A 17,129-nucleotide genomic window follows, 5' to 3' on the forward strand; every position below is an offset into this window, starting at 1 on the left:
AGCCTGAGCAGCGTGGGCAGGGAGGGTACACGCACCGTGAGCGGAGACAGGCCCAGTGTGGCTGAGGCACTGCGAGCACATGCCAGTGTTATTTGTTTGCAGTGTCCCTCCCTCCCCTCAGCACGACTGAACAAGTGAGCCTTAAAAAAAAAGTTTCTACCACCGCCCTCTTTGTGTCAAGGCAGAAATCAGATACTGAAGAGACCGGCGAACAGAAGAAGCTAAAACAGAGGGAACCGCATTGAAGTGACAGGTGCAATAGATTAAAACCCTGTCGTTAGTGCTGACTACATAGGAAGGGGCCTATAGATCTCGAGAAATATAAGCCGGACCAAGGAACTAGCCGAAAATGAACTGACCCCACAATACCCACAACACCACCAGAGAAAGTCCTAGATATATTTTTACGATCATTCTTTCTTTTTTTTAAATTTTTAAAAAAAATTTTAAGTCCTCTATTATTCCTTTAATTTTTACTTTTATAACCTACTATTATTTTGCAAAAAAAGACTCCCTTTTTTTTTTAAAAAAAGCAAACTTCATATATATATTTTTTATAATTTTTTTGACTTTTTTTCTCTTTCTTTTTTTTTTTTTCTTCTTTTCTTTAACACTGTATTTTTGAAATTCCAAACTCTACTCTAGATTTTCAATTTTTGCTTTTTGGTACTTGTTATCAATTTTGTACCTATATTTTTTAAAAATAATTTTTGTGACTTTTTTTTCTCTTTCTTTTTCTTCTTCTTCTTTTTTTTAACATTGTATTTCTGAAATTCCAAACTCTAGGTTTTTAATTTTTGCTTTTTGGTATTTGTTATCAATTTTGTACCTATATTTTCTTTATAATTTTTGTGACTTTGTTTTTTTCTCTCTTTCTTTTTCTTCTTCTTTTCTTTAACATTATATTTTTTGAAATTCCAAACTCTAGATTTTTAATTTTTGCTTTTTGGTATTTGTTATCAATTTTGTACCTTTAAGAACCCAATCTTCAGTACCCATTTTCACTTGGGAGTGAGATTACTGGCTTGATTGCTCTCTCCCCCTTTGGACTCTCCTTTTTCTCCACCAGGTCACCTGTATCTCCTCCGTAACCCCTCTCTGCTCTACCCAACTCTGTGAATTTCTGTGTATTCCAGATGGTGGAGAACACTTAGGGAACTGATTACTGGTTGGATCTGTCTCTCTCCTTTTCACTGCCCCCTTTTATCCTCCTGGCCACCTCTGTCTCCTTCCTCCCTCTTCTCTTCTCTGTATAACTCCGTGAACATCTCTGAGTGGTCCAGTTGTGGAGTGCACATAAGGAAGTGATTACTGGCTAGCCTGCTCTCTCCTCTATTGATTCCACCTCATCTCATTTGGATCACCTCTAACTCCCTCCTCCCTCTTCTCTTCTCAATGTAACTCTGTGAACCTCTCTGGGTGTCCCTCACTGTGGAGAAACTTTTCATCTTTAACGTAGATGTTTTATCAATGGTGCTGTATAGAAGGAGAAGTTTTCAGACTACTGTAAAAATAAGACTGAAAACCGGAAGCAGGAGGCTTAAGTCCAAATCCTGACTCCAGGGAACATTAATTGACAGGAGCTCATCAAACGCCTCCATGCCTACACTGAAACCAAGCATAGCAAGACATACCATGCATATTCTCCAGCAACACAGGAACACAGCTCTGAGCTCCAATATACAGGCTGCCCAAAGTTACTACAAAACCATAGACATCCCATAACTCATTACTGGACACTTCATTGCACTCCAGAGAGAAGAAATACAGCTCCACCCACCAGAACACCGACACAAGTTTCCCTAACCAAGAAACCTTGACAAGCCACCTGTACAAACCCACACACAGTGAGGAAACTCCACAATAAAGAGAACTCCACAAACTGCCAGAAAAAAGAAAGGACACCCCAAACTCAGCAATATAAACAGGATAAAGAGACAGAGGAATACCCAGCAGATAAAGGAACAGGATACATGCTCACCAAACCAAACAAAAGAGGAAGAGATACGGAATCTACCTGATAAAGAATTCTGAATAATGATAGTGAAAATGACCCAAAATCTTGAAATCAAAATGGAATCACAGATAAATAGCCTGGAGACAAGGATTGAGAAGATGCAAGAAAGGTTTAACAAGGACCTAGAAGAAATAAAAAAGAGTCAATATATAATGAATAATGCAATAAATGAAATTAAAAACACTCTGGAGGCAACAAATAGTAGAATAACAGAGGCAGAAGATAGGATTAGTGAGTTAGAAGATAGAATGGTAGAAATAAATGAATCAGAGAGGAAAAAAGAAAAAATGAATTAAAAGAAATGAGGACAATCTCAGAGACCTCCAGGACAGTGTTAAATGCCCCAACATTTGAATCATAGGAGTCCCAGAAGAAGAAGACAAAAAGAAAGACCATGAGAAAATACTTGAGGAGATAGTAGTTGAAAACTTCCCTAAAATGGAGAAGGAAATAATCACCCAAGTCCAAGAAACCCAGAGAGTCCCAAACAAGATAAACCCAAGGTGAAACACCCCAAGACACATATTAATCAAATTAACAAAGATCAAACACAAAGAACAAATATTAAAAGCAGCAAGGGAAAAACAACAAATATCACACAAGGGAATTCCCATAAGGATAACAGCTGATCTTTCAATAGAAACTCTTCAAGCCAGGAGGGAATGGCAAGACATACTTAAAGTGATGAAAGAAAATAACCTGCAGCCCAGATTACTGTACCCAGCAAGGATTTCATTCAAATATGGAGGAGAAATCAAAAGCTTTACAGACAAGCAAAAGGTGAGAGAATTCATCACCACCAAACCAGCTCTCTAACAAATACTAAAGGATATTCTCTAGACAGGAAACACAACTTGAACCCAAAACAATAAAGTAAATGGCAACAGGATCATACTTATCAATAATTACCTTAAACATAAATGGGTTGAATGCCCCAACCAAAAGACAAAGACTGGCTGAATGGATACAAAAACAAGACCCCTATATATGTTGTCTACAAGAGACCCACGTCAAAACAGGGGACACATACAGACTGAAAGTGAAGGGCTGGAAAAAGATTTTCCATGTAAATAGAGACAAAAAGAAAGCAGGAGTAGCAATACTCATATCAGATAAAATAGACTTTAGAACAAAGGCTGTGAAAAGAGACAAAGAAGGTCACTACATAATGATCAAAGGATCAATCCAAGAAGAAGATATAACAGTTATAAATATATATGCACCCAAAATAGGAGCACTGCAATATGTAAGACAAATGCTAACAAGTATGAAAGGAGAAATTAACAATAACACAATAATAGTGGGAGACTTTAATACCCCACTCACACCTATGGATAGATCAACTAAACAGAAAATTAACAAGGAAACACAAACTTTAAACAATACAATAGACCAGTTAGACCTAATTGATATCTATAGGACATTTCATCCCAAAACAATGAATTTCACCTTTTTCTCAAGCGCCCATGGAACCTTCTCCAGGATAGATCACATCCTGGGCCATAAATCTAGCCTTGGTAAATTCAAAAAAATTGAAATTATTCCAAGCATCTTTTCTGACCCACAATGCAGTAAGATTAGAACTCAATTACAGGAGAAAATCTATTAAAAATTCCAACATATGGAGGCTGAACAACACACTGCTGAATAACCAACAAATTACAGAAGAAATAAAAAAAGAAATCAAAATATGCATAGAAACAAATGAAAATACAACAACCCCAAACCTATGGGACACTGTAAAAGCAGTCCTCAGGGGAAAGTTAATAGCAATACAGGCATACCTCAAGAAACAAGAAAAAAAGTCAAATAAAAAACCTAACTCTACACCTAAAGCAACTAGAAAAGGAAGAAATGAAGAACCCCAGGGTTAGTAGAAGGAAAGAAATCTTAAAAATTAGGGCAGAAATAAATGCAAAAGAAACAAAAGAGACCATAGCAAAAATCAACAAAGCCAAAAGCTGGTTCTTTGAAAGGATAAATAAAATTGACAAACCATTAGCCAGACTCATCAAGAAACAAAGGGAGAAAATCCAATCAATAAAATTAGAAATGAAAATGGAGAGATCACAACAGACAACACAGAAATACAAAGGATCGTAAGAGACTACTATCAGCAATTATATGCCAATAAAATGGACAACGTGGAAGAAATGGACAAATTCTTAGAAAAGTACAACTTTCCAAAACTGGACCAGGAAGAAATAGAAAATCTTAACAGACCCATCACATGCATGGAAATTGAAACTGTAATCAGAAATCTTCCAGCAAACGAAAGCCCAGGTCCAGATGGCTTCACAGCTGAATTTTACCAAAAATTTAGAGAAGAGCTAACACCTATCCTAGTCAAACTTTTCCAGAAAATTTTAGAGGAAGATAAACTTCCAAACTCATTCTATGAGGCCACCATCACCCTAATACCAAAACCTGACAAAGATGCCACACAAAAAAAGGAAAACCACATGCCAATATCACTGATGAACATAGATGCAAAAATCCTTAACAAAATTCTAGCAATCAGAATCCAACAACACATTAAAAAGATCATACACCATGACCAAGTGGGCTTTATCCCAGGGATGCAAGGATTCTTCAACATCCGCAAATCAATCAATGTAATACACCACATTAACAAATTAAAAAATAAAAACCATGTGATTATCTCAATAGATGCAGAGAAAGCCTTTGACAAAATTCAAAACTCATTTATAATAAAAACTCTCCAGAAAGGGAGACTAGAAGGAACATACGTCAAAATAATAAAATCTATATATGACCCACAGCAAACATTATTCTCAATGGTGAAAAATTGAAAGCATTTCCTCTAAAGTCAGGAACAAGACAAGGGTGCCCACTTTCACCATTACTATTCAACATAGTTTTGTTAGTTTTGGCCACAGCAATCAGAGCAGACAAAGAAATAAAAGGAATCCAAATTGGAAAAGAAGAAGTAAAACTCTCACTATTTGCAGATGACATGATCCTCTACATAGAAAACCCTCAAGACTCCACCAGAAAATTAGTAGAACTAATCAATGAATATGGTAAAGTTGCTGGATATAAAATCAACACACAGAAATCCCTTGCATTCCTATACACTAATAATGAGAAAACAGAAAGAGAAATTAAGGAAAGAATTCCATTCACCATTGCAACGGAAAGAAAAAAATACTCAGGAATATATTTACCTAAAGAAACTAAAGACCCATATATAGAAAACTATAAAACACTGGTGAAAGAAATCAAAGAGGACACTAATAGATGGAGAAATATATCATGTTCATGGATTGGAAGAATCAATATAGTGAAAATGAGTATACTACCCAAAGCAATTTATAGATTCATTGCAATCCCTATCAAGCTACCAACGGTACTCTTCACAGAGCTAGAACAAATAATTTCACAATTTGTATGGAAATACAAAAAACCTCGAATAGCCAAAGCTATCTTGAGAAAGAAGAATGGAACTGGAGGAATCAACCTACCTGACTTCAGGCTCTACTACAAAGCCACAGTTATCAAGACAGTATGGTACTGGCACAAAGACAGAAATATAGATCAATGGAACAAAATAGAAAGCCCAGAGATAAATCCACGCACATATGGACACCTTATCTTTGACAAAGGAGGCAAGAATATACAATGGATTAAAGACAATCTCTTTAACAAGTGGTGCTGGGAAATCTGGTCAACCACTTGTAAAAGAATGAAACTAGACCACTTTCTAACACCATACACAAAAATAAACTCAAAATGGATTAAAGATCTAAACATAAGACCAGGAACTATAAAACTCCTAGAGGAGAACATAGGCAAAACACTCTCTGACATACATCACAGCAGGATCCTCTATGACCCACCTCCCAGAATATTAGAAATAAAAGCAAAAATAAACAAAGGGGATATAATTAAACTTAAAAGCTTCTGCACATCAAAGGAAACTATTATAAATGTGAAAAGGCAGCCTTCAGAATGGGAGAAAATAATAGCAAATGAAGCAACTGACAAAAAACTAATCTCAAAAATATACAAACAACTCCTACAGCTCAACTCCAGAAAAATAAATGACCCAATCAAAAAATGGGCCAAAGAACTAAATAGACATTTCTCCAAAGAAGACATTCATATGGCTAACAAACACATGAAAAGATGCTCAACATCACTCATTATCAGAGAAATTCAAATCAAAACCATAATGAGGTACCATTTCATGCCAGTCAGAATGGCTGCTATCCAAAAGTCTACAAGTAATAAATGCTGGAGAGGATGTGGAGAAAAGGGAACCCTCTTACACTGTTGGTGGGAATGCTAACTAGTACAGTCACTATGGAGAATAGTGTGGAGATTCCTTACAAAACTGGAAATAGAACTTCCTTATGACCCAGCAATCCCACTACTGGGCATACACACCGAGGAAACCAGAATTGAAAGAGACACATGTACCCCAGTGTTCATTGTAGCACTGTTTATAATAGCCAGGACATGGAAGCAACCTAGATGTCCATCAGCAGATGAATGGATAAGAAAGCAGTGGTACATATACACAATGGAGTATTACTCAGCCATTAAAAAGAATACATTTGAATCAGTTCTAATGAGGTGGATGAAACTGGAGCCTATTATACAGAGTGAAGTAAGCCAGAAAGAAAAACACTAATACAGTATACTAACGCATATATATGGAATTTAGACAGATGGTAACGATAACCCTGTATGCGAGACAGCAAAGAGACACAGATGTATAGAACAGTCTTTTGGACTCTGTCGAGAGGGAAAGGGTGGGATGATTTGGGAGAATGGCATTGAAACATGTATAATATCATATATGAAACAAATCGCCAGTCCAGGTTCGATGCATGATACTGGGTGCTTGGGGCTGGTGCACTGGGATGACCCAGAGGGATGGTATGGGGAGGGAGGTGGGAGGGGGTTTCAGGATGGGGAACATGTGTACACCTGTGGCAGATTCATGTTGATGTATGGCAAAACCAATACAATATTGTAAAGTAATTAGCCTCCAATTAAAATAAATAAATTTATATTAAAAATAAATACATAAAAATAAAAGCTATTAAAAGGGAAAAAACAAAACAATATTGTAAATCAACCATATTTAAATTAGATTTAAAAAATTGAATCTCCAGAGAACCATTGCTCTTATGAAAAATACCCTGTCACGTCTTAAAAAGCTCATTTGGTTTTGACCTCGAGGTGTCTCACTGTCCATTTATCGTCTGTTCCCCAGCAACACTGGCTGACTGCATAACCTTACATACACCACGTTCATTCTCTGCTTTAAGTCAGTTCTTGTTCATCCTTCTAACCTCTAACTTTCTTAGGAAAGTCCTCCATTGCCTCTTTGTCTAAGACAATGCTTCCTTTTCTGTGTTCTCATGGCACCTTGGTAGTTTACTGCTATTGTAATATGGAGGATGTAATCACAATCACATTTATTTAAATATTTAAGTTATTTAGTTAATGTTGGTCTCCCTCACAAAATGATAAGATCATTATGGCTGAGACTGAATTAGATTTTCCTCTCCAGTGCTTGGAATACAAAGTATAGTATATGTCAGAAAATGAAATAAATGATAAATGAAGGTAGGAGAGGATGATGGGTTGTCTTCCTGCAAAAGTATTTCTCCATTTCAAGAATAAAATTTCTTTCCGACAAAAACTGTCCTAGTAACATGGATTGAAACATTGATTCATCTAATTCCTTCATCAAGTTGTGACCAAGTATGATAAGTTTTATTTCCTATGAAACGTCCTTCATTTCAGACTCTTTCTCACTTTTTTAATTGTTATCCTTTTTGAGCTTTCTCTAGTCAACTCATTCCCAGTTAGTTTCACCAGCAGCTAACAGGCTTCACTGTCTCTACCTCTAGTTGCTAAGATCCAAGCTGTCAGCATCTGCCATAAATTTTAGGGCTCTCTTCTTTGGGCCTGATTCTCCCTGGTTTATATTTTTCTAATATCTTCTTTCATGTTGCATCACATATCCACTGGTGCCTCTTTATCAAGAACTTCTGCATCTGCATCCTCGAATCAATGAGATAAGATTTTCCATTACTCAGCAGTATTCATTCTCCTTTTCTCAATTGTAGTATAAATTCCTGGGAGTAGGGACCATGCATGAGCACATGCATGCTAAGTCACTCAGTCGTGTCTGACTCTTTGTAATCCTATGGATTGTAGCCTGCCAGGCTCCTCTGTCCATGGGATTCTCCAGGCAAGACTGTAGGTCTTCCTGACCTAGGGATTAAAGATACATTATATCTTCTGCATTTGCAGGCAGGTTCTTTACTACTAGTGCCCCCTGGGAAGCCCAGTAGAGATGATGGTTCTTTAAAATATTTTAAGCACTGCCTAAGACATGAGTATATGGTTGTTTCCAAGGATTATTGTTCAGTAGTTGCTCTCAAAACATGAGGATATCTATGCATTTCTCATGTGTGAGTAGAGGAGAAAATGCCCTTTGTGTCAACCACAGTGAAGAGATGAGCTATACTCTGCTTCTTGGAAATAGTCAATTACACTTGAATAAAAGTTTTATTTGTGTCTGTTAATAATGAGTTGTGTAAAGTAGATGATCTTCAACATTTTTGCAGTCTGTGGCATCTATAATCAAAGTCTTATAAGGAATCTTGTGATAGGCTCAGTTACATTTTCTTTTCCACTGATAGTATCATTCCTCCCTTGTTTCTAACAAACTTTAAATGTTCCAATGTGAACTGACTCAGGATAAAGAAACATAATGGTTTCCTTCTTCAAGCCAAGCGTTGAAAAATATGCGAGAACAGAGATTCTGAAACCTTAGCATGTTTAAGGATCATTTGCTGAGTCAGTAAAGTCCCAGGTTCCTGGGATCCACCCAGAGGTTCTGATTTAAGAGGTCTGAGGCGGAACATGAAAATTTGCTTTTCTATCATTCTCCAACATCACATGATGTGGATGTCATTAATGTGCTGTGTAGAATTCAAATATAGCAAAATACATTCTTTTATAATCTGTATTACTCTTTTTGCTTTCATTTTCTCTATCCTTTTTTACTGAGAACTGAAAGATTTCCAACTTTTACAAGATTAAGTCTTCCTGTACTCCTTTATTTCTTTCAGTTCAGTCACTCAGTTGTGTTCCACTCTTTGGGACCCCATGGACTGTAGCGTGCCAGGCTCCTCTGTCCATGGGATTTTCCAGGCAAGAATACTGGAATGGGTTGCCATTTCTTTCTCCACTTATCGTTTTAGAATATTACTTCTTCAGCTCAGACAGGGCCATAATTCTCACATTTCAAATCTCTCAGGTTGTGCCTTCTTGACTGTTACTGAATAGTCTCACTGTTATTATACCCACCTCTAGGTTAATATTATATCCACCTCTCAATTATAGTATAAATGAGAGAATTATACTATTATATATATGTATATATATTTAAAACTCTAGAGAATGGATGGTTTACCTTAGGTCTCAGCACAAGTGTGGCTCAATACTGAAATTACCTAAATACTGTTTCAACACCTCAAAGTAATGAGGGTTTTCTATCCATCTTTAAAATTTTGGCCTCAGAGCATACCCTAAACCTGGTGAGTTCCCGTAGCCTTCTCCAGATGATGGCCCACTTCTCTGATTTTAGAGCAAAGTCTTCAAAAAGCTCAGTGTCTCCACTACTCACTGCCAATTCCTTTCAAACTATTTGCCTTTAATCTTCTCTTGAACTGACTTCAAACTTTTGCTCTTACCATTCCACTGAATTCACTCTTGTCAACGTCAAAGTTCAGTTCTCAGTCTTTAAATTACTTGACCTCTCAGTAACACTTAACAGACTTGATCGTTTTCTTCTTACCTCAAACACTTAAAACAAAAACAAAAACAAAAAAACCTTGCTTTCAGAATACCCACCAAGCTCTCACTTTCCAGTGCAGACTTGTTTTCAGTCTCCTTGGCTGCTTGCTGCTCTTCCTTCTTCTTATTCACTTTTGTACCTCTCCTCTTTTCTGTCTTTTGTGTTTCATATATCTGTAAACACATAGCTTTCAAATTATACCTTTAATTTCAACTTATTTTTCTAACTCTAGACATATATATTTAATTTCCAACTAAACATTTCTACAATAGCAGTTTTACCATTTAAGATATGTTCTTTCAGCTGGTTTGATTTATATACTGCCTTGGAAACAGATACACAAATCAAAAGAGACTTTTTATGTTATGTAGCCCACCAAGTATGGAACTTGAACTCTCTATGGTCCATTTTGAAAGCTGATTCCATTACTCCATTTGCCACATGACATCTTCAACCCTTGCCTCTGGTTTCTCTAATCTTTATTCCATAAGTGATGACCTTAGAAATATTCATTCTATCCAATGTTATTGGCAGGTGGATGGGAAAGAACAAAGAATTTTAGGGCTTGGAATACTCTGATGTACCAGCTAAAGACAATGCATTTAGGAGCTGAGCATTATCAATCTTCATTTCTCTTGGGACCTGAAAGAGTTTGGCTGCAAAAGAAATCTTTCTGGCTTAGAGACTCAGTTCCCAAAGTTACTCATTAGTGAAAAACCTAGAGGAATTTTCTGTTGAGAAAGTTTCCTGTAGATAGGGTTGAGGATGCAACTTAACAATTAAACAGAAGCCTAACATTGATTTGGAAGTACCTTAGAAAAATTACTTAAAACACAAAACTTCTACTATTCACTGCTCTGTCTCCTTATGTAAGAATAACTTGAAGAGACTGATATACAGCTACACTCTATCATATGTGTCCTTTTATTTTTAGTGCTCTGAACTTTTGTCATAAAATATATTGAAGTTTATAAAATTATTTTCATACATCTATTGATAAAGTCATCTCAGTTGAGACCTGAAATATATTAAATGGAGCCAGTGCTTCCCTGCTGTACTCTTCCCAATTTCTGAACCACAGAATAATGCAGCTTAATTAAATGTGTTTAAACTTCTGTATTTTGGGAAACAGTGTGTCATGCAGCCGTAGGTAGCCATGCACTCCTCTATAGTTTAGTCTCTATGAAGGTTAGATTATGTAAAAAATTCTGATCCATAGAAATTCTGGTCTGAGACAGTTCAGGGTTAAGATGCCTTCTCCCCAAACACTTTCTTTTATAAACAAAACTGGAATCGTCACTGTTTTGTCACTGAAACAAAACTGGACCAAAGAAGGTAGAGTTGAAGAACCATGTGAGTAAGATTAGAACCAAATTCTTTGGATCTACAAAAGTGAATGTAAACAATGTGAACGATCAGTCCGTAACCTCAAAATATCCTCCTATATTCTTACCTGTATTTATCTCTATTTTAGTTACTTATTATTATTTTTTTTTTCCTGTGGTTGTGCTGCCCAGCTTGTGGAATCTTAGTTCCCTAACCAGGGATTGAACCTCAGCCCTTGGCAGTGGAAGTGCATAGTCCTAACCACTCCAGGGACACCAGGGAATCCTGTATCTCTAATAGTTGTAAGTGCTGGCACTCCCCATGGTTTCAGGTCCAGTGACTCTTCTAAGAACTTAGAGGGTGAAAGTGAAGTCGCTCAGTCATGTTCGACTCTTAGCAACCCCATGGACTACAGCCCACCAGGTTCCTCCGTCCATGGGATTTTGCAGGCAAGAGTACTGGAGTGGGGTGCCATTACCTTCTCCGTTAACAGCGGCAAGGCATATTATATTTACTTGGAGCTGGTATACTTGGTGACAGCTTTAGTGCCCTCGGACATGGCATGCTTGGCCAGCTCCCCAGGTAGCAGCAAGCGCACGGCGGTCTGGATCTCTCTGGATGTGATAGAAAGTGAGGAACATAGTAATTCTTGTCTATTAACTCCAAAAAATACTTCAGAAATTACTATTTAATAGTTTTCACGTATTATAAGCTTGATGACAGGTAAGGAAAACAAGAGAAATTTTGGATGAGTTCTTCATATTTCACTGATATTCAGTTCAGTTCAGTTCAGTTCAGTTGCTCAGTCGTGTCTGACTGTTTCAGATGCCATGAATTGCAGCACCTCAGGCCTCCCTGTCCATCACCAACTCCTGGAGTTCACTCAGACTCACGTCCATCAAGTCAGTGATGCCATCCAGCCATCTCATCCTCCGTCGTCCCCTTCTCTTCCTGCCCCCAATCCCTCCCAGCATCAGAGTCTTTTCCAATGAGTCAACTCTCCCCATGAGGTGGCCAAAGTACTGGAGTTTCAGTTTTAGCATCATTCCTTCCAAAGAAATCCCAGGGCTGATCTCCCTCAGAATGGACTGATTGGATCTCCGTGCAGTCCAAGGGACTCTCAAGAGTCTTCTCAAATACCACAGTTCAAAAGCATCAATTCTTCTGTGCTCAGCTTTCTTCACAGTCCAACTCTCACATCCATGCATGACTACTGGAAAAACCATAGCCTTGACTAGATGGACCTTTGTTGGCAAAGTAATGTCTCTGCTTTTGAATATGCTATCTAGGTTGGTCATAACTTTCCTTTCAAGGAGTAAGCGTCTTTTAATTTCATGGCTGCGGTCATCATCTGCAGTGATTTTCGAGCCCCCAAAAATAAAGTCTGACACTGTTTCCACTGTTTCCCCATCTAGTTCCCACGAAGTGATGGGACCGGATGCCATGATCTTCGTTTTCTGAACGTTGAACTTTAAGCCCATTTTTCCCTCTCCTCTTTCACTTTCATCAAGAGGCCTTTTAGTTCCTTTCACTTTCTGCCATAAGGGTGGTGTCATATGTATATCTGAGGTTATTGATATTTCTCCCAGCAATCTTGATTCCAGCTTGTGCTTCTTCCAGTCCAGCGTTTCTCATGATGTGCTCTGCATAGAAGTTAAATAAGCAGGGTGACAATATACAGCCTTGACGTACTCCTTTTCCTATTTGGAACCAGTCTGTTGTTCCATGTCCAGCTATAACTGTTGCTTATTGACCTGCATACAGGTTTCTCAAGAGGCAGGTCAGGTGGTCTGGTATTCCCATCTCTTTCAGAATTTTCCACAGTTTATTGTGATCCACACAGTCAAAGGCTTTGGCATAGTCAATAAAGCAGAAATAGATGTTTTTCTGGAACTCTCTTGCTTTTTCCGTGATCCAGAGGATGTTGGCAATTTGATCTCTGGTTTCTCTGCCTTTTCTAAAACCAGTTTGAACATCAGGAAGTTCACAGTTCACATATTGCTGAAGACTGGCTTGGAGAATTTTGAGCATTACTTTACTAGCATGTGAGATGAGTGCAATTGTGTGGTAGTTTGAGCATTCTTTGGCATTGCCTTTCTTTGGGATTGGAATGAAAACTGACCTTTTCCAGTCCTGTGGCCACTGCTGAGTTTTCCAAATTTGCTGGCATATTGAGTGCAGCACTTTCACAGCATCATCTTTCAGGATTTGGAATAGCTCAACTGGAATTCCAACACCTCCACTAGCTTTGTTCATAGTGATGCTTTCCAAGGCCCGCTTGACTTCACATTCTAGGATGTCTGGCTCTAGGTCAGTGATCAAACCATCGTGATTATCTGGGTTGTGAAGATCTTGTTTGTACAGTTCTTCTGTGTATTCTTGCCACCTCTTCTTCATATCTTCTGCTTCTGTTAGGTCCATACCATTTCTGTCCTTTATCGAGCCCATCCTTGCTTGAAATGTTCCCTTGGTATCTCTAATTTTCTTGAAGAGATCTCTAGTCTTTCCCATTTTGTTGTTTTCCTCTATTTGTTTGCATTTATCATTGAGGAAGGCTTCCTTATTTCTCCTTGCTACTCTTTGGAACTCTGCATTCAGATGCTTATATCTTTCCTTTTCTCCTTTGCTTTTTGCTTCTCTTCTTTTCACAGCTATTTGTAAGGCCTCCCCAGACAGCCATTTTGCTTTTTTGCATTTCTTTTCCACGGGGATGGTCTTGATCACTGTCTCCTGTACAATGTCACGAACCTCATTCCATAGTTCATCAGGCACTCTATCTATCAGATCTAGGCCCTTAAATCTATTTCTCACTTCCACTGTATAATCATAAGGGACTTGATTTAGATCATACCTGAATGATAAATCAATTGGGCCACCTGTCAAAGATAATTGTAAAATATTGTTATAAATGGAGGCAGCTTAAAAAAAAAGTCTCAGAAATACCTTTCTTGCCCATTGGTATATTTTCCCCTCAATTTTTGATCTCTTGAAAATTCAGTTCAAGACTTTTCCATTTAATATATTTTATTTTTGATTTCTATATTTACTTTCACAGATTACAGTGTGATATAATATGATGTAATATAATCATAATTATATGATATAAGGAAATATCATAATCAGTGATATTTCAAAGTCTTGAAACTCAATTTTCAAGAGACCAAAAATTGAGGGGAAAATATACCAATGGGCAAGAAAGGTATTCCCGAGACATTTTTTTTAAGTTGCCTCCACTTATAACAATATTTTACAATTATCTTTGACAGGTGGTCCATTTGACTTATAAAACATATTTGGAGTCAGAGTTCACAAAATTCTTTAGATAAACCTTTGTTTATTTTATCTCTGTTAATTAATACTCAAAATATGTTTTGCTTTAAGTACTTACTTGCTTCTGGATTGGAGAAAAACAAATCATGACATATATGATTTATCACTTAAAAATATCCTTTGGCTCATATGTGAGTTACCATTTATTTTTCAGGTTGAGTAATCAGGGCCATTAATGCAATACCTTAAAATATTACAGCATAAGACTTTTATTGTTCACATTTTGATATATAAACTTACAGGGAACACACAGGTAAACAGACATAAATACTATTCAACTACAGAGTGAATGGGTAACTAAGACAAATTTCTGTATCTAATTTTATTCAAGAACACAAAAGAATACATAGCAAATCAGTTTCATCAATAGATATCTCCCAAACAGATTCAGCATTAAGATTCCACGTCTGTTTGTTTAAGTTTCCATTATATTATCTAGAAATGCATTATTTAACAAAATATACTGGATTTACCCATTTACATTTCCTTTATATACTTCCTTCTGTTTTTACAAATGGTAAACAATTAGAAAAGCAGTATAACTTCACATGTCAATTTTCTCATTGCCCCTTTATATTTGTGCCTCAGAAGAATTCTCTAGACTTCAGGTTAGAATCTTCTACTGGTCGCTCTCCTCAAGGCCCCCTTCACTTCCTTGTTCCTCAAAGTATAGATCAGTGGATTTAGCACAGGAGTGACCACGCTGTACATAATGGCAATGATCCGTTCCTGCTCCACAGAGCTACCTGTGGCAGGACGAATATAAGTGAAAACTACGGGAGCATAGAAAAGAACAACTACCATGAAGTGGGAGACACAAGTAGACAGTGCTTTATGGAGCATGCTGCAAGAATGGGTCTTGAAAAAAAGATAGATAATAATGTAGGAATAAGATAGAAGTGTTAGAAAAAATGGGCCAACGGCAAAGGTCCCCGTGACAGTATTGAGCAGCCAACTCATTGAGCTCAGTGTTCCCCCAGGCCAACTCCAACAATGGCTTAACATCACAGAAGAAGTGATGGATGTGGTTGGAACCACAGAAGTTTAAGCTAGAGGTCATTACTGAGTGTAGCAGGGCATGGAAAAACCCAATAATCCAGACAGTGATAGCCATCTGGACACAGACCCGATGACTCATGATAAGAGGGTAACGAAGTGGTTTGCAGATAGCCACAAAGCGGTCAAAACCCATCACGGCCAGCAACATGGACTCTGTGCTGCCCATGAAGTGGAAGAAATGAAGCTGGCTTATGCATCCCAAGAAAGAAATTGTTTTGTGTGTAGAGAGGAAGTTCTCCAGCATCTTTGGCAGAGTCACTGTGGAGTAGCAGATATCTAGACATGACAGGTTTCCCAGGAAAAAATACATAGGAGAATGAAGTCTTGGATCAGAGATGACAACCATCAGGATGGCTGCATTCTCAGCCACATTGACAATGTAAATTGCAAGGAAAATCAGGAAAAGAACAGGCTGCAGTACTTGGATGTCTGTCACTCCCAGCAGGAGAAATTCAGTGATTGAGGAAATAACATATGGAATGCGATATCTGATGGGAACAGAGTCCCACAGCTGAGGATTTCCCATCTAGACAATAAAATTTTTGAGGAATATTGCTATTTAAATAAGGTCACGTGTTGGTTATGGACTGTTACTCAAACAGTTTAAGAATTAGATTTATCATTAATATTTTTCTCTCTCCAGGATTTAGCCAGACTATCATCTTCTCTGATACAACTTGCCTTTTATCATCCTAAATCAACTCCAAAAGCAGGTAAATTTTAAGCACTCCACCACAGTGCTATCTCTTGACCTAGGAAGAAACCATCTGAAGTCTTTGCTTAAGAAAAATAGACAATGAGACAATAATAAGAGCTATAAGGAAATCTGAATCGAGATGCAGACATTGGAGCACTTCCTATAAAAACGAATCATTCAAAGTTTGGGGAATCTCTGAAAGGAGAAAGATTTGATTTGACTAGAATAAAAAAGTGAATCAACTAGAGAACATTGCCAGAGATCCCCAGGGATTATCACTTTTGTAGCTAGAGAAAATTCTGAGAAATTATCTAACCTTTATTACATATTTGTTGCAGCCTGGCAGGGCAGAGATCAGAACCTGCCCCATGACAGGAGGGTGCGGCAAACCGCGCCCCCGAGATTGTCCTAGTAAGCATGCCCGATGGACATATGTGGAGCTGGCCGTGCTCTCTGCTCTGCCTCACTGGCTGCCCCTGTGTCCGTCCTCATGGAAACCAAGCAAGATGTTCCTGATTAACAGCAGAGCCTTAATTTTACTTCCTCTTGATGGTGTGTTGATCAAACTCCCCAGTATAGCTATTTCCTAATGATCTCATGGGACTTGTGCCAATAAAAGTGAGGGCTGAAAGGAGCCATCTTGTCTTCCTGCCATGGAGAGCAGGAGGGCCCCCTGACTCCCCGCTTGCCAAATTATATATATATCTGTCTTTTCATTACGTGCCCCCCCCCCACCCCCCCCACCCCCCCCAGGTTTCAGGTCTTTCTCACCTGCTGTGCTGGACGCTGCACATCCTTTTTGTAAAGATGGCTTCAGGAATTCAGAGTAGCCTTCCTTGATAGCCATGTATATT

At 37.9% G+C, this 17,129-nt stretch overlaps 1 pseudogene; it reads right to left on the reverse strand.

The window, feature by feature from the left end:
• Positions 1–15,128: 15,128 nt before the first annotated feature.
• On the reverse strand, positions 15,129–16,104 carry LOC147347203 (olfactory receptor 12D2-like; annotated as a pseudogene).
• Positions 16,105–17,129: the final 1,025 nt, after the last annotated feature.

This window comes from Bos grunniens, chromosome 23 (assembly GCF_055505025.1).
Source record: "Bos grunniens cultivar Pamir isolate PY7600 chromosome 23, Bosgru_T2T1.0, whole genome shotgun sequence".
In the NCBI taxonomy this organism is placed as follows: Eukaryota; Metazoa; Chordata; class Mammalia; order Artiodactyla; family Bovidae; genus Bos; species Bos grunniens.